We start from the raw sequence: 14,747 nt of genomic DNA, 5'->3' as shown, positions 1-14,747 counted from the left end.
CGTTAGCTTGAATAGGCGCCTGTAGCACTGGCATTACGCCCGGTCCCACTAGCGTGATAGCCCATTTTTATAGACAATAGAGCCATATGTGAGAGTAGGCCTCAATTTGCAGTCAATGACTTTGCAAACTGCAGAAAGTTCCGGGCCTGAGAGGCTCTTGAGGAGGTGCTGAAAGGCAAAAATAAGAGCATTTTGCCATTGTTGCCAAAGCACTAATTTCCGCAGTTGGGAGGCCCTGGTAATTAGCCATCCTCTAAGATATTTGATGTTAGACACTCTTTAGACTATTTGATGTTCCTTTTTCCAAAACTTTAAATCTTGGTTCTAGTTGTGTTAAAATTGAGCTTGTTGGCTTTCCTGTCTATGACATTAAGGGGTTGATTGGGATGGCAGTGAGACAGCCACCGACAGCCCATCGGTGGCAGTCTCACCGCCATCCTAAGCATGTTTTCCGCTCGCCACATTAGGATGGCTGGCGTTTTTTCGGCGGTCAGCAAGACCAACCGCCATGCATCCAACGGGCTCCTTGAGCCCGCTGGTGCGGCGGGCGCAGAGTAATGCCTACAATGGAGGCGGTGCCTTTCAGGCACCACCGCAGGCATTACGAATTGGCTTTCTGCCAGCCCTTTCATGGTAGTGAACCCTCAATGAAAAGGCTGGCAGAAAGGGACATTGGGGCCCCTAGTCGGCCCCCTTTACATGCTGGCCCCCAGACACAGGACCTGGGGGCATCTACGGTACCCTCCTACATATTCCTGCTTCATGTGGCAAGCACCGCATGGTACCTGCCACGAAGTGCAGGGATGTGTGCAGTGTCCCTTTTTTGCATTGCTTTGCAAAATATAGGCATTGTGACCGCCGTGGTGGCAGTCACATCAAAATGCCTACTGCAGGACTGCCAACAGCATGTCGGGTGGTCCCAGTCCCTGATAGGGTGGCGGGTAATGCAAGTCTGCCCACCATCATAATCGGGCCCTAAGTTCCCACGATACTCCCTACTCGACATTTCAAAGGCACACCCAGAAACAGGGAAAGCTATTGGTGTCCTTTCTGAAGGCCTCTTGGTGGGTGCTAAAATGTCTATTGGCCCTGAAAGAAATGAATTGAAGTTATCTCTCCCAGGTTTATGCGGGTACACTTAGCTCAGCAACCATTTAATAACAAAGCCATCTAAATGCAATGATTTAATAACAGCAAGCATTCATGAATGCATCTAATAAAGGTTTGAATGTACTGTCCTGTTGATTGAAAATTGGTCTTGAGCCCACATAATAATATAGAGGCTACATGATATTTTACTCACTTTAAAGGACTCGTTTACAAGGTTGTTTTGTACACATAGGTTAAACTATCTGAAGAAAAGTATCCATCTGTGCTTGAAAATATCAAGATCCTGAATTACTGAGTATGGATCTGCAGATATTTACATTCACAGTTGGAACCTAATGCAATACAAATTTCACTTGTACCACCGATTCAGAAGAACATTGTATCAGCAGGGTGGCCATGTAAAATGTATTGGATGCTTAAATGCTCTCAGATTTGGGGATGTTCATAAACATTTTGTTTGATGTCAGCCGCCCTGGAAGCTCAGAAAAAAATATTCCAGCAAATGCATGAATAAAAGGTTTTTTTAATTTGTTATGGGTTACTTTGTCTATTTAGCACTTTTGTTTATTGGCATTTCCAGAATTACAACAATGCAGCACAGAATCAACCCTGTGTCAGTTTCCTGGGGTTGCAGCTATTAGCAGTGCAGTTCAAAATAGACACTAAATCAGTTTTTTTTAGATTTACAATTATATGTCAATACTGTATCAGCAGAAGCAAACAAACGCCTACCAGGGATGGGCTTATGCTCTCTCTTACAGGAGAACTAAATGTCATAAAATAATAATACACGAATAGGAGTGTTTAGTGAGAAATGGAAGGGAACTCCTCCACAAATCACAGGTCTGTGAAGAAGCTTGTCCCTCCATAAGAAAAATACTCTCCCTCTGAGTAAGAATAGAAAAAAAAATGTTTTCAATTGGTAATATATGCTGCATTTATGTGTGTACATTGTTCATGTAGCACTAAATCTTCGGGAGTAGGTGTGAGGAGTAGTATAAAATTAAAACTACCATTTGTGCAGATTTTTATGAGCAGGTCTGTTGATCTTTTTGAACATCCAGAATTTTGAAACCTATTAAATTCACCAGCAGATATCTATAATTTATTCATTTATTACATTTTCCACCTCTTTATGCATCAGGACCTACGTACTCTTACCTCTGAATTAAGGAGACTAGGTTTTCAGATGATTTTGGATACACATTAATGACCTTATTACGATGTCGGTCAGAGTTGCCTCTGACCGACACAGTTTCGGCGAGGGAACCGCCCAACCATAGGTCGCAGGTCCGAACACTTAATTATGATATGACCGCACACAGTGCGGTCGGAAACTTCAATTTCTCTATGGGAGAAATGGCAGTTTGTGAACACCCCTGCACCGTGTGGCAGGCATATGGTGCACGGATGTTCAATTTGGAGCGCACAGAGGGAAGGGGCTCTGCTAGGGGTCCCCAAAGTCGCTTTCCGACAGCCTTCCTATGTTAGAAAGGGCAACATGGAATGGCTGTCGGAAGCCGACATCATTATCCCGACGGCGGAAACGCCGCCCATAAAGGATTATGGTGAGTTTCTGACCAACCGTGAGCCCATCTGAAAGCGTTGCCCAGTTCCTCCGACTGTTGCTTCTGACCACATGCATCGTAATGCGTCAGTCACACTGTAGCAGTAGATGCTGGTCAGACCACGACTGACGAGCCGTCGGCTGCAGGCCGACCTGCATCGTAATTAGGATCCTAGTGTGCAAATTATATTTTTGCCTTTTCAGTGATCTGTTGAGGATGAATAATGATAATTACCATTTTAACAGTCTTTTCCTGATCCTTTACTATATAGTCCAGTGATAAGGAAGGAAACTATGAAGTGTTTCATCATGAATGGTGGCCAAAATGTTTAAGCTTAGACTCTTGTTACCCAATTATAGATAGTAGAGAATCTTACAACCATCTTAAAGAAACCTAAAGGGCTAATATGATATGTTGGTTGAAAAAGATATTCTGATCATAAACATTAGGCGCATTGTCATGATTGTGTTTGACAATATAGCTTATTACAAGAATTTAAATTGAGGTTGTGAGACAGATTACAATGAACTGAAATCTTTAAAAAAACAGCCCACGTGATATGGCTAACATACTTCATTGAGCAATGTTTGATTGGTGGATTGATTCTCTATCCTACTATATAATACTGTTAAAAAGTAATCGTGGCAGAGCCAGTCGAAAACCATTTAATTCATTTACTTTATGCTGGTAACACTACTTTAGGAATGCAAACATAATGATATAACCCATATGGGGAGTGGTTGGTAATGATTCAATTGATTGTACAACTTGGTGATTTTTCTGGAATCCCAGGCATGTTTTAAATAGGATTACAAGAGTATCACACTTCATCACCACAGGTCAATGCCTACAAATAAGCTTTGGTGTATTTGCAATTAAAAGAATCTGCCCCCCCCCCCCATGTGCCTTGTTCACATTGAAGTCAAACCTTTAAATGTTTTATATTGAGTTAAATATATTGCATTAATTCTCTAATTGTATTTGTGAATTTAGAGGCCTAGACTTTTCCTGGGTCAGCATATTACGCGTGGGATGTTCCAATCAGATCAGCATTTAACGTGTTTTGGCTTAGCAGGATCCCTTCTCACTGGGATTTTTCAGGGCATGGAAAATCTTTACACCTATTCTGGAGTCCAACAAATGACAGACTCCTGGCGGTGATGCTGGCCTACTGTCACGGTGTTATGTATCATGAGCCCTGCAGAAGGCGGACGTTGGGACCATATTTTAAAGAATCCAGCTAGCGGCGATGCCAAGGTTGATAATTATGTCTGATGGAAGAACGCATTGCAATTTCAGCTTCAACCTCCTGGAGTTGAGGTATTCAAATGTAACTTGGAGTAAACTAAAAACAGTGTGGATGATAAGGACAGGGTAAGCCTTACCATAAATAGAGAAGTTTGCATCTGCTATGACAGTGCTTTGTGCATAGTTTTACTGGGTGTCCATCAAAGAATTAGTGCATTCAAATGTAAAAATGGAGAGGCAAGTGAAAACTGATTTGAATTTGTAGTTTGCAGAGGTTTTGGCAGTACAGATGATTATACTTTTCTTTAAATGTTTGGTGCCTACTTATCGTGGATTTCAGAGGCACCTTGATCCAATGTATTGTTCCTAAGTATGTTTGAAAGTAACATACTATACAATAAAGTGCTATTTTCTTTTCTATTGTCCAGTGTATTTTTGCATTCAAAAGCTGTGCTAATCCCAACCTTGATTCAGCAGCAGTCAGACGGATACAATGAAGGAAAAGTGTCTTTACTGGCCACACATATCCTACAATTGTAATTTTGAAATAAACATTCTGCTTTGTATTTCAGCTTTACTCCTGAACACAACAGAGATTTGACCTCCATACCATGTCATGATGCAAACACTGAGAGGAATCCAGCTTCTTTATGGAAGCGAGCATCCTGACATGCTTTCAAAGTTTGAACCACTTATACTTGCCAGCACTTCCTCTTTACCCAGCCACTTCAGACTATTTTAGCAAATGTAGTGCATGATGCATTACTAAGGCCAGTGATGGTTTCCCAAGAAAGGATTTTCTCTGATCTTGAGATTTTTTTGGACAAGGTACATTTTATATGCAATGATTTTCAAACCAACTTTTAATTAGTAAATAAATATTTTCTATGATGTTCTGCTTTCAATGAGCACAATCTTTTATTTATTTCTGTGCATGTTTATCTGTTTTGTGTAATGCGTTTGCACCCCTAGGGTGGTAGATAGCTTTGCATACAATAAATCTTGACTCTATTTGACGCTGAAGAGGAACAGCATTGAAGAAAGCCTAGTAACTGGGTAAGGATATGATTACAAACACAGAGAAGGTACATAGAGACCAGACTAGTCCAGGAGCCAGTGGAAAAGGTGGGCTCATGAATGCTTCCTTCCTGAGATTTCAGTAATGCAAGATTCTGCCTATATGCCACGCGCACAAGTCTATGGCTGTCCCGGTAATAACATACCACAGTCTAACAATTTGCTGTCTCAGGATCCGAGCCTGGCGCGTTAGTTCGGAAGGTTTCAAAAGTGCAGAAACATTATCAGAATATAGAATAGTTCATGGAATAAAAGTGTATATTTGCAGCTCATGTGGCGTGCTGAGGTTGGCTCTGTAATCAGGCTGCTTGGAATGATGACACCAAGTCGTGTTGCTTGTTGGCGTTGCATGTCCAGCCAGCGTGTGAAGCAGCAGTGGAAAGCTGTCTTTCCGCCTGTGTTGGCTGGTGTTCGAGGGCTCATGCGAATAGCGTCATTGCCAGCAATTTGTCAGCGGTAGCAACTGTTAATCGCCCTTTCCCTCAACATGGGCTCTTGCCTGTGGCTCAAACTCATAACTGTGCAGGCAATTATCAGCAGATAACACTTTCTAAAGAAGGCAATAACATGCAAATAGACACACGTTTTAGCATCAGAAATGTATACTTCTGATAGAAATCCATGTATAACTTGTATTTCCCTGAAACATGTGCATGCGGCTGAAACCTAAATGGGCTGATTGCCTGCAAAGCTGAAAATCCACAGGCCTCGGACAATTTTCAGTTATGTTTTCAATTCTGATGGAAAATTGGTATCCATGTGAAGACACCCCCACACATCCTCAAATCTGCGAACATTGGGGTGTTCCATGTACTATCCCACACTTAATTCTGGTCAGTGTAGATTTAACTTAAGAAATGTAGATAGATATGGAAAAGATGTTGCACCTGTATCTTGATACACACAAATGTCAAAGTTTGCGGAGGTGTGTATACAGCAGCGGTCCGTGCAGGTAAGCACGGTGGGGCAGTGCGGGGGTGGGGGGGTATCGACAGACGACAGAATAGGATTTCTTTATTTATTTAATTTTCCCTATTCCACTGTCTGTCGACTTCCCCCGCCACTTCTGTCCCGCCCCACCTCGATTACCTGCATGGACCGCCACTGTGTGCATCATTTGTATAGCCATCTCCCTGGGCACAGCAACTTCCTGTACCACACACGTTGCATTCAGGCATGGTGCAATCTTCAGGATTAGGCGGCATCCCTGCTTTGATAATTCCAAAGATCTTCTCATTTGGGATTTCGAAGCTACCTGTGGAAATGTAATTTATCCATGCATAAGCTACATTTATGTCCTTAAAATAATTTGAAAATTGGCCCCCAAGTTATCAATTCATATAATATACACATTAGTGGCTCCAAAATCTGAACGCTCATGCAACCAATGGTCTCAATTCAATGTCTGATGTCATTTTCATTAATAATGGATCTTCACAATGAGGAAGCCTACTTGTTCCACTTTTAATTATAATTATAAATACTTTGGCCTTGTGGTTTATGCCCATGTCACAAGGTCCCCTCAATAGCATTAAATGAGCATAATAGACACTTGCCCATTATGCCCTGGATTATGAGTGAGGCAGAGCAGAATACCTGTGTGTAATTCCACTCCGTCCAATCATGAATGCTGTTACACCCAGGTTTGCTGGGCACAGGAAGACCAGACACAATTTTACGAGACAGAAAAATCAATCTGTTGAAAATTGCTATGGAAACGGGGTACATTGCAGCCCAGGCCTGTTCACCAGTTCCCACAAAACCATCAGACAAGGTTCTGGGACGCTTGTAAAGCTCCCCATGCAAGGTGACATCCTGTTTCCCCTTTATCATCCCCACCCTCCGCACATAGGAGCCCCTGCACACATGTATCACTGCTCAGCACAGTTGGAAAATGTGTGTGTGTGATAAACCCCTTGGAGTTGGAAATGGGAGTAGAATCCCAAAATGTAAATCACATTCCACACAGTTATTAGCAGTGAGTGTGGTTTAACTCACACTGGCACAGAACTAGCAGAGAGTTATCTTAGGTTACCGGGTTTTAAGGGTGCAGGGATACCATACAACTCATACTCAGAGCCTATGTGTTGTTATTCTTTCTCCATATCCCCTTTCTTTATCTCTCTCACTTGTCATGATTCAATGCCTTCCTGTGTGAATTGTTAATTTTTAAACATAAATATCTCCCAAAATACTGAATGAATACTGACCAATGGCCAAGTTGCGACTTTGGTGGTCTTGGAGTGGGGTCGACATGTCTCCGTCCCGCTACGTGACTGCCAAAGTCGTAATGACACCGCCCACCAGATTACGTCTTTTTTAGTCTCTGGCAGGCAGTTCTTTGGCGGTCCCATGTCAGTGCCTATGAAAAAGGCACCACAATGGGAGCATCAAAGGCAGTTCCTGCATGACAAGGACTGGTGCAGTCCATGCCGTGGAGAAACTGGGGTGCATGCACACAGGGGGCACAACATGTACCCTCATACATGCACGCCATGGCCCTGAGGTAACAGGTGTTTCCTCTCTGCCACAGTTTTCATGGCGGGCTCACCGCCATGAAAACCGTGGCGGAGAGGAAACTCATAATATGCTTGGCGGTGCTGCAGCGGCACAGTGGCATGCCGCAGTCATAATAATGCCCTAATTCTCTGCCTTCATACCAAATTTGGCACCACTTTGTCCAGTGGGTTACGCTATAGATGAAAACAAAAATGAGAAAGGGCATTTTAGATGCATACCATTGAAAGCAATTTTCCATAATAACTATTCCATCCCTAGCACGTGCGGCATGAGAAATAGATTCAGACAGATCAAGCACTTGCCACATTTCCTGCATATTTGTTTGAGAGCTTGAATGTATGAATGATGAAAATATATTTTCTATTTAAGGCTCCATTGAACCCGAGCAACAGAGGAGTATCACTGGGCTCTGCTGATAATCACTGGGAGGCGCATGTCAAGGACTCGCCCATGGATCTGGGGCCTGGCCGGGAAAGGGACAGTCTGGCTACAATTCGGCCTGACACTCTCAGAATACCTAAAAAAAGGAATAGTGGCGGCAAAAGCTTATCAATAGGGCCAACGCCGCAAGGGCTGGACGTGGCGTGGGCGGGGCCTCGGGCGGTTGCCCCAAGTGCAAAAATCTTAGGGGCATTCTTAGGAACACAAAATTTTAATAAGGGTGCAAATTTTTTAAAAGAAAAGTGGAAGGATACTTGCCTTGCCCCGGCGCTGTCAACCCACGCTACGCCACATGCTGGACCATCAGCCAATGATATCAAACTACCTTTCCATTAAACAAGTTAAGGGGTGGGAGCCATATCTTGATTGGATACAGCCACAGACACGGCATACTCGATATATAAAGTTTAGACTTTGTTCCCTCCCATCTAGAGGTCACCAGGCAAGGCGGGACGGGTGTCTCGTGAGCAGCATCTCTGGCATTGCGCTTTTGGAGGCAGAGATGCGAGATTGCACTGCATGCTTTTTTCACGAGAGTACAGGCTTTCCTGCTAAATGTCTCATACCGGTATTTACATTCCTCTGTTTACAAACTCACACTGAAGCTATAACCTTTTATTAAAACAGATGCTGATTGGTAGCTTCTGGAGTATGGTCTGCCGGGCTCATCCAGCCTGGAGAGATAACGGGCCCTCGTGATTCTAGCATTCTTGTACTAAAGCGGCCTCTCTGTGGAGCTAGAGATCCGGATGAACGTATACAGGTTGCGTTTGTATTTTAGGACAATAATTTGACATCTTTAGAGCCTCCCAGGGCAAATCATATTCGCCTTATACTTTTTAAGTGCTGCCCACTGTTCATGCATTGTAAAAATGCGAATTTAAAGTTTTTCTTTTAATCTCGATACAATAATAATTTGATATTTTTAATATGTATTGCTATGGCTTGCTGAAAGCAATACTGCTTGCTTGATTGCACTCCTGCCAAGTGATAATAAAGCCTGAACACACACGCGTATTATATATTAAAATACACTCTTTAAGTTGATCGCTTCGTCACTCACAACCTCGTATCACGGTTTATGGGGGGTTTCCCATGCCCTCCCTCACATCGTGGTATCAGAACAGCAGGGAACGGAACACATTACACAGCAAGGGGGTGTAAGCCCTAAGGCCGGAAGAATGAGGGGGGATCCCCTGCTGCACGAGGCAGGTGTCAGAGAATCAGTGCTCAAGTTGCAATGCTCAGCACTGGCTTTTGGGCTAAGCTTCTAGGCGCAGGCTGGCATCACACGAGCTAGCCGCGCAGCAATACAGTTCAGCAGCGCAGGCACCTGCTCCTCGGGGTGATATGTTCGTCAACCTATGATGCGCGTGACTAATTAATGCCCATTGAACAATGGCAGCTGATGTAACAATTAGCGCTAAAACATGCTTAAAATGCAACGGAATGCAGCAGCGACACGCGCGCGAGGCGGAGAGATCGTGTTGGTACACTTATCCGATGACACTGATCTTAGCGGGGTGGAGGGGGCGCCTGGAAGCAGATTCGAGGCGCACGTCCCGCTTCCGTGTTGCGTTTAACAATAATTCTCAAGACAGCGCCCAGAGGCCCCCTGATAAAGGCAGTCCTAACCGGAGCGGACGTGTGGCGCTCGGAAGACGGCCGGTGCGCGTGTACTGACAGCGCGCGAGCTGGCGATGATGCGCGCCGGCAGCTGGTCCCCGTGCTGCGCTGCGGGGGTGTATTCCATCCCTCGTGCCGGAGGGGGGAGCAGAAACAAGCTCTGTGTCTGGGACTTCACGGAGGGCAGTGGTGCGTTAAGGAACAGTCTGTGCAGAATTGTTCGTCCGAGTGTGCCGGGGATCTCCGTCTGCCGGCGAGTTCATCTTTTTTCAATGTCTGGTCACCTGTCTCGGGGCCGTCTCTAGACACACAGGCAGAGACGCACACAACTCAGATCCACAACACACAGTAGCAACTGTAATGCAAAAAAAACGTGTATTTTGTGGTGTAGCTATTATCCCCTTGCCTCATATATTAAAATATATTTTATTCACCCTTTTTATTTTTGCAGTGTTTTGTATTCATGTTAGTAAGGCACATGTTATTGGTTCCATTTTTTAAATTTTATTTTAACCATGATTTTAGAACACACCAAGTTCCAAGGAGCAGCAGGGATCTTTACAAACATTTTTACTACAGCAGGAGCAGTTGCCATCTGTACCGCAGTGTCGTTTGGGTAAACGTTTGAAATAGGGCTACGTAAACCAGGGTTTGAACATGTTGACCATGCACTTGTCAACTGTTATTATTTTTATTATGCGGATATCACAAAGCTAAAACGTGAGGCTTATTGAGATAACGTGTTTCTCCCCAAAATCACACGAGGTGTGTGAACATGAGGTGGAATTATCCTGGTCTCCAGTTTCGGCATTTTACGTCGGACAACATTACAAGGCTCCCTTGCGTTATGTATTTTAAATAATAACGCGCGCGATTTGATAAATATCTCTTGCCACTGTATAATTCCTAAGCTGCAGTGTTATCAATAACTACTTTTGCAACTTCATTACTTAACAGAAATTGTTTGATCGACCTCAGAAGGATGAAACAGTGAGCCAGGAACATTGAGATCTTCATTCTTAATGCTAAGCGCAGATCTCTATAGCCAGCACTTCACTAACTGTGCAGTCTTGCAAGCACGGACCAGCTGCCTGACATCCTTGGATTTAAACATGGTGACATGTGGGTGAATCGCAGACATCCCCTGGCTTGTGAAACAAACGCAAACGAGTCTAAACCAATTGTAGAATTTACATGGAAAGCCAGTAGCAGTGAAGCCGTTCTCATCGCACATGCACTTCTAGCGCTATACGAGATTCCCTAGGCGCTACATATGAATCGTGCGCATATCCCCTTCCAGCGCAGATTCCACTTCCAGTGTAAGGGAAATCTCCCTTATTACACTCGAACGCCCACTGTTTAGGATTTTGTTTGCTATGCCCTTGATTAGACAACCATGCACACATATATCAGCAATTATATTTACTTCTCAGATCCGTGCTATACAAAGGTATTCAATAATCAATGCATTCAGTGACAGTATTCATTTATATACGAATATTTTGCCGGTATCAGTCGCCCTATCGATTCTTCAAGACGCAGATGCATTCAATATGTAATCGGATGAAAGGAAGCGGTGCGCTATTTATACTGGTAATGTTGCCATGGGACTCTATACAGTTTATTTGCCAGAATAAAACTGGAGAATCAACGTATGCTTTGCACTTCCCATCTCAACCAATATAGATATTTTCGGAAGAGTTTGCAAAACCCATGTCGTGAAAGTTGTTAAACATGTCCTCTTTGAGCCACTTCCTGCCACGAAAGGATGCTGCAGGTAAAATCCCATGCATAGTCCTACAGATAGCCACTGAGCAGTCGAAAATAGCATTGGGTGCCCGCGAATCCCTTCTCCGCCCCTCGTCCTTACCTCAGTTATTAGAAGCAATCCACTTGCGAACTCCTCAGGGGCAGCCAGCGGGGGGCAGCCCCCACGCCTTTCAGACTAGCCCCGGGTATCCCGCATCTCGCCTCACAACTGCTGCAGTCCCAAGCGCTGGCGTTTCAGGCACGGATCCTTGGTCGGCTCTCCCTTCTCCCCAAAAAAGGCCCCAGCATCCATCAGAGATCCCCCAGAAAACTCAGCACTTTGTGTGTCCAAAAATGCGTACGAAGAGAACACGAGAAGAGTGCGCGCGCGGCGAGTCTAGCAGCACTGCCTGCTGCCAGGACGGCAGCGTGGAAACACAGCAGCAGTCATCGCAGCCTCCCCTCCCGGAGCTCGAATGACTGGTGCTTTGAGGACTCTGTCCATCCTTGCACTCCGGTCTGCCGGCAGGTGAGGTGGCCCCGCGTGCCTGCGGCACTGGAGAGAGAGTCACAGACAGGGAGGAAGGACACAGGTACAGTCCTCAGACGAGCCTTCCGCCGGCTGACGCGGTTCAGCAGGGCTTCTCTGATCTCCGCTACTTAACATCTCTATCCAGAGATCTCCTTGCTGCAGCTTCACTCAGCTGCACTCTATTCACAGGCCCACAGCACTGCCTACCGCTTAACTCCTTAACTGCCATCTTCCCACGTTCTTGTGTTCTTCGTAGAGGATGCGGCAGCTATTTCACACGCACTCAAACAATCACATTGAGCTAAATATTCTAAATCATTCTTTCTTGAAAAAAATATATGAAAAGTACGACTTTTATGTTTCCATAAAGTTGACTGTTGGATTCATTAAAATATTTGTTTAACTACATACGCAATACCACATGCAGACAAAAATACACACGTATACACTTGAACACACAACATTACATATTAGCAGTTAGCAGAAATTAATTTACAACAACAATTTAAATTTTGGGTGTTGTGCTGTACTCTAATGTACTTGTGATTTTTACATCATATAGATTCACAGAGAAAACATTAACATATGTTTTAAAACATCTTCAAAATTAACAGAAAAAACAATTGCAGTGAATATATGATCATAAAATAAAACCTAAAATTGTCTCAAATCAATCTGTTATAGTTAGCTATGCAAACCATAAATCAAACCTGTGATAAATTGGGCTGTTAATTGAGGGGCTTAAAGCCTACTCAAGTGACAGCAACAATCCTTGTCAGGGTGAGCCACAGAAGGTTATTAAATCAATCTTTTCCTAGCTCTCTGGTAGATTGGCACAAAAAAGCCAGGCTCAACTTAGAGGCAATGAGCTAATTATGTGTGTAGCAATTAAACAGTAATTAAGTGAAAATATAATACAAGATAAATCTCACACCAATATAGAAAAATTGAGGAAAATTTGATAAATCATTTGACAGCAAATCAACAAAAATCTAACAACTAGAATTGGAGATATGTGATTTTAAAGATTTAGGCAAAAATAGTGTCGAAAAGCACGAAGTGCCAATTGTGGTAATCTGGTCGCAGTGGACCGAGTCCAAGTCAGAAAGGCAGACCGACCGTGGTGGAGTGTGGGCCAGATACAGGATTGAGTTCAGTCCGCTTTTAAAGTTCCTTACGCTCTGGGGTGTCGAGATGGGAAGTCCTTCTGTTGGCATGTGCAGTGCAGGCGTCGAAGAGCCGCCAACAGTAGCTGCGATGATAGGTTTTTCGTCGAGATGCATCACACGGAGTGGAGGGAGCTGTTGACGGGAGCTTGCAATGCGGATTCCGTTGCTGAGATGTGCCACACTGCGTTGAGGTTGATGAAGGTGCTGGTGCTGCAAGGATTTGTTTCAAAATGCGTTGATGCTGAACCGAAGTATGTCGAGCTATGCTGATTGTTGGCAAGGAGATGCATCATGCTGGATTGGTGCTTGCGGACTCTCCGATCAGTAGCTTTGATGCGTGGTCTGGCGTTGAGGTGCATTGAAATGCATGGAGCTGGACCGGGTGTCGGTGTGGAGATGCGTCACACTGCTTCAGTGCATGCGAGGCTGCCGAATTGGAGCTGTGATGTCCAGTTCTGCATCAAGCTGTGTCAGGTTGCTTCAGAACAGAGGAGTCTGTTATGTCCCTGTAGCTCAGAACAGGAGGACAGCTAACTTGGAGACACTCTGGTAGTCCTAGGTTCAGGTTTGTGGATTCAGTCCTTCTTCCTCAGACAGCAGGGCAGCAGACCAGTCGCGCTTGCAGCAGAGCAGAAGGGCAGCTGGACAGTCCTTCTTGCAGCAGAGCAGTAGGGAAGTAGAGAAGTCAAGAACTGCCCAGAGGGTCCTCTTTTTATATCCGGTGCCCCTTTTGAAGTGGAAGGAACTTCTGGAGTTTCCACCTACAAAGGTGTCTGGAATTTCCTGCCTTCCTGCCCTGGTCCCAGTCTGTAGGCTTGTATGAAGTCCTTTGTGAGTGAGCTGAGCCAGTGGTTTTGAAGTGCAAGTGTGGTAGGTGACAGGTCCACCGCCCCAATCAAGTCAGAGATGACCCATCCTGCCAACACCCAAACCCTCCTTTGTGATACTGTCTAGGAGGACTACACAAAGACCAACTGCCAACTGCACCTAGTAATGTGACTCAGGAACACTCTGTAGGCATAAAATGGTTAGGGCAAGAAAATGCCAACTTTCTACAAGTGGCGTTTTCAGATGAATTGTGACTTAAAATCTGACCTCACCTTTAAAGAGGGTTTTAAATTACAATTCCTCAGACACAAAACATGACTTTCCTATTTGCTCCCAGTCAAAAGTTATTATTTATTAAATGTAATAAGGTAACTTCATGTTATTCAAAGTGAGGGGTAGGCCTGGCAATAGTGAAAAATGAATTTAAGTGATTTTCACGACCACGACATGTAAAACTTAAAAGTTCATTTCCAACTATTTGAATACAATGCAACCTGCTCTATGAACAAATTAGGGCCTACCGTAGGGGTGACTTATGTGTATTAAAATGAAAAGGCCTCGCAAATGTTTTTTGACCAGATCAAAATAGCAGTTTATAACTGCTCACACAGGCTGTAATAGCAGGTCTGATACATGTTTAAGAGGCCACTTAAGTGGGTGGCACAGACCCACTAGTAGCACTTAACTTTCAGGCCCTGGATACATGATGTTCCATTTTTACTAGGGACTTACAACTAAATTAAATGTGCCAATTGGGTGCAAGCCAATTCATTTCACCATGCTTAAAGGAGAGAGAACAAGCACCTTAGCACTGGTTATCAGTGGTAAAGTGTGTAGAGTCCTATAGTCAACAAAAACAAATCCAACAAAACAGGAAAA

General features: G+C 44.1%; 1 protein-coding gene across 2 annotated transcripts in view; it reads right to left on the bottom strand.

The window, feature by feature from the left end:
• WSCD2 (WSC domain sialate O sulfotransferase 2) overlaps window positions 1-12,032 on the bottom strand; it is a 1,045,855-nt gene extending 1,033,823 nt beyond the window's left edge. For both annotated transcript variants that reach the window (XM_085633353.1, XM_085633355.1), the window contains exon 1: window positions 11,461-12,032. The gene's annotated coding sequence lies outside the window, so the exon portion shown is untranslated. The remainder of the gene's footprint in view (window positions 1-11,460) is intronic.
• Window positions 12,033-14,747: the final 2,715 nt, after the last annotated feature.

Source organism: Triturus cristatus, chromosome 11 (assembly GCF_964204655.1).
Source record: "Triturus cristatus chromosome 11, aTriCri1.1, whole genome shotgun sequence".
Lineage (NCBI taxonomy): Eukaryota > Metazoa > Chordata > Amphibia > Caudata > Salamandridae > Triturus > Triturus cristatus.
This window is presented reverse-complemented; position numbering and strand designations above follow the sequence as displayed.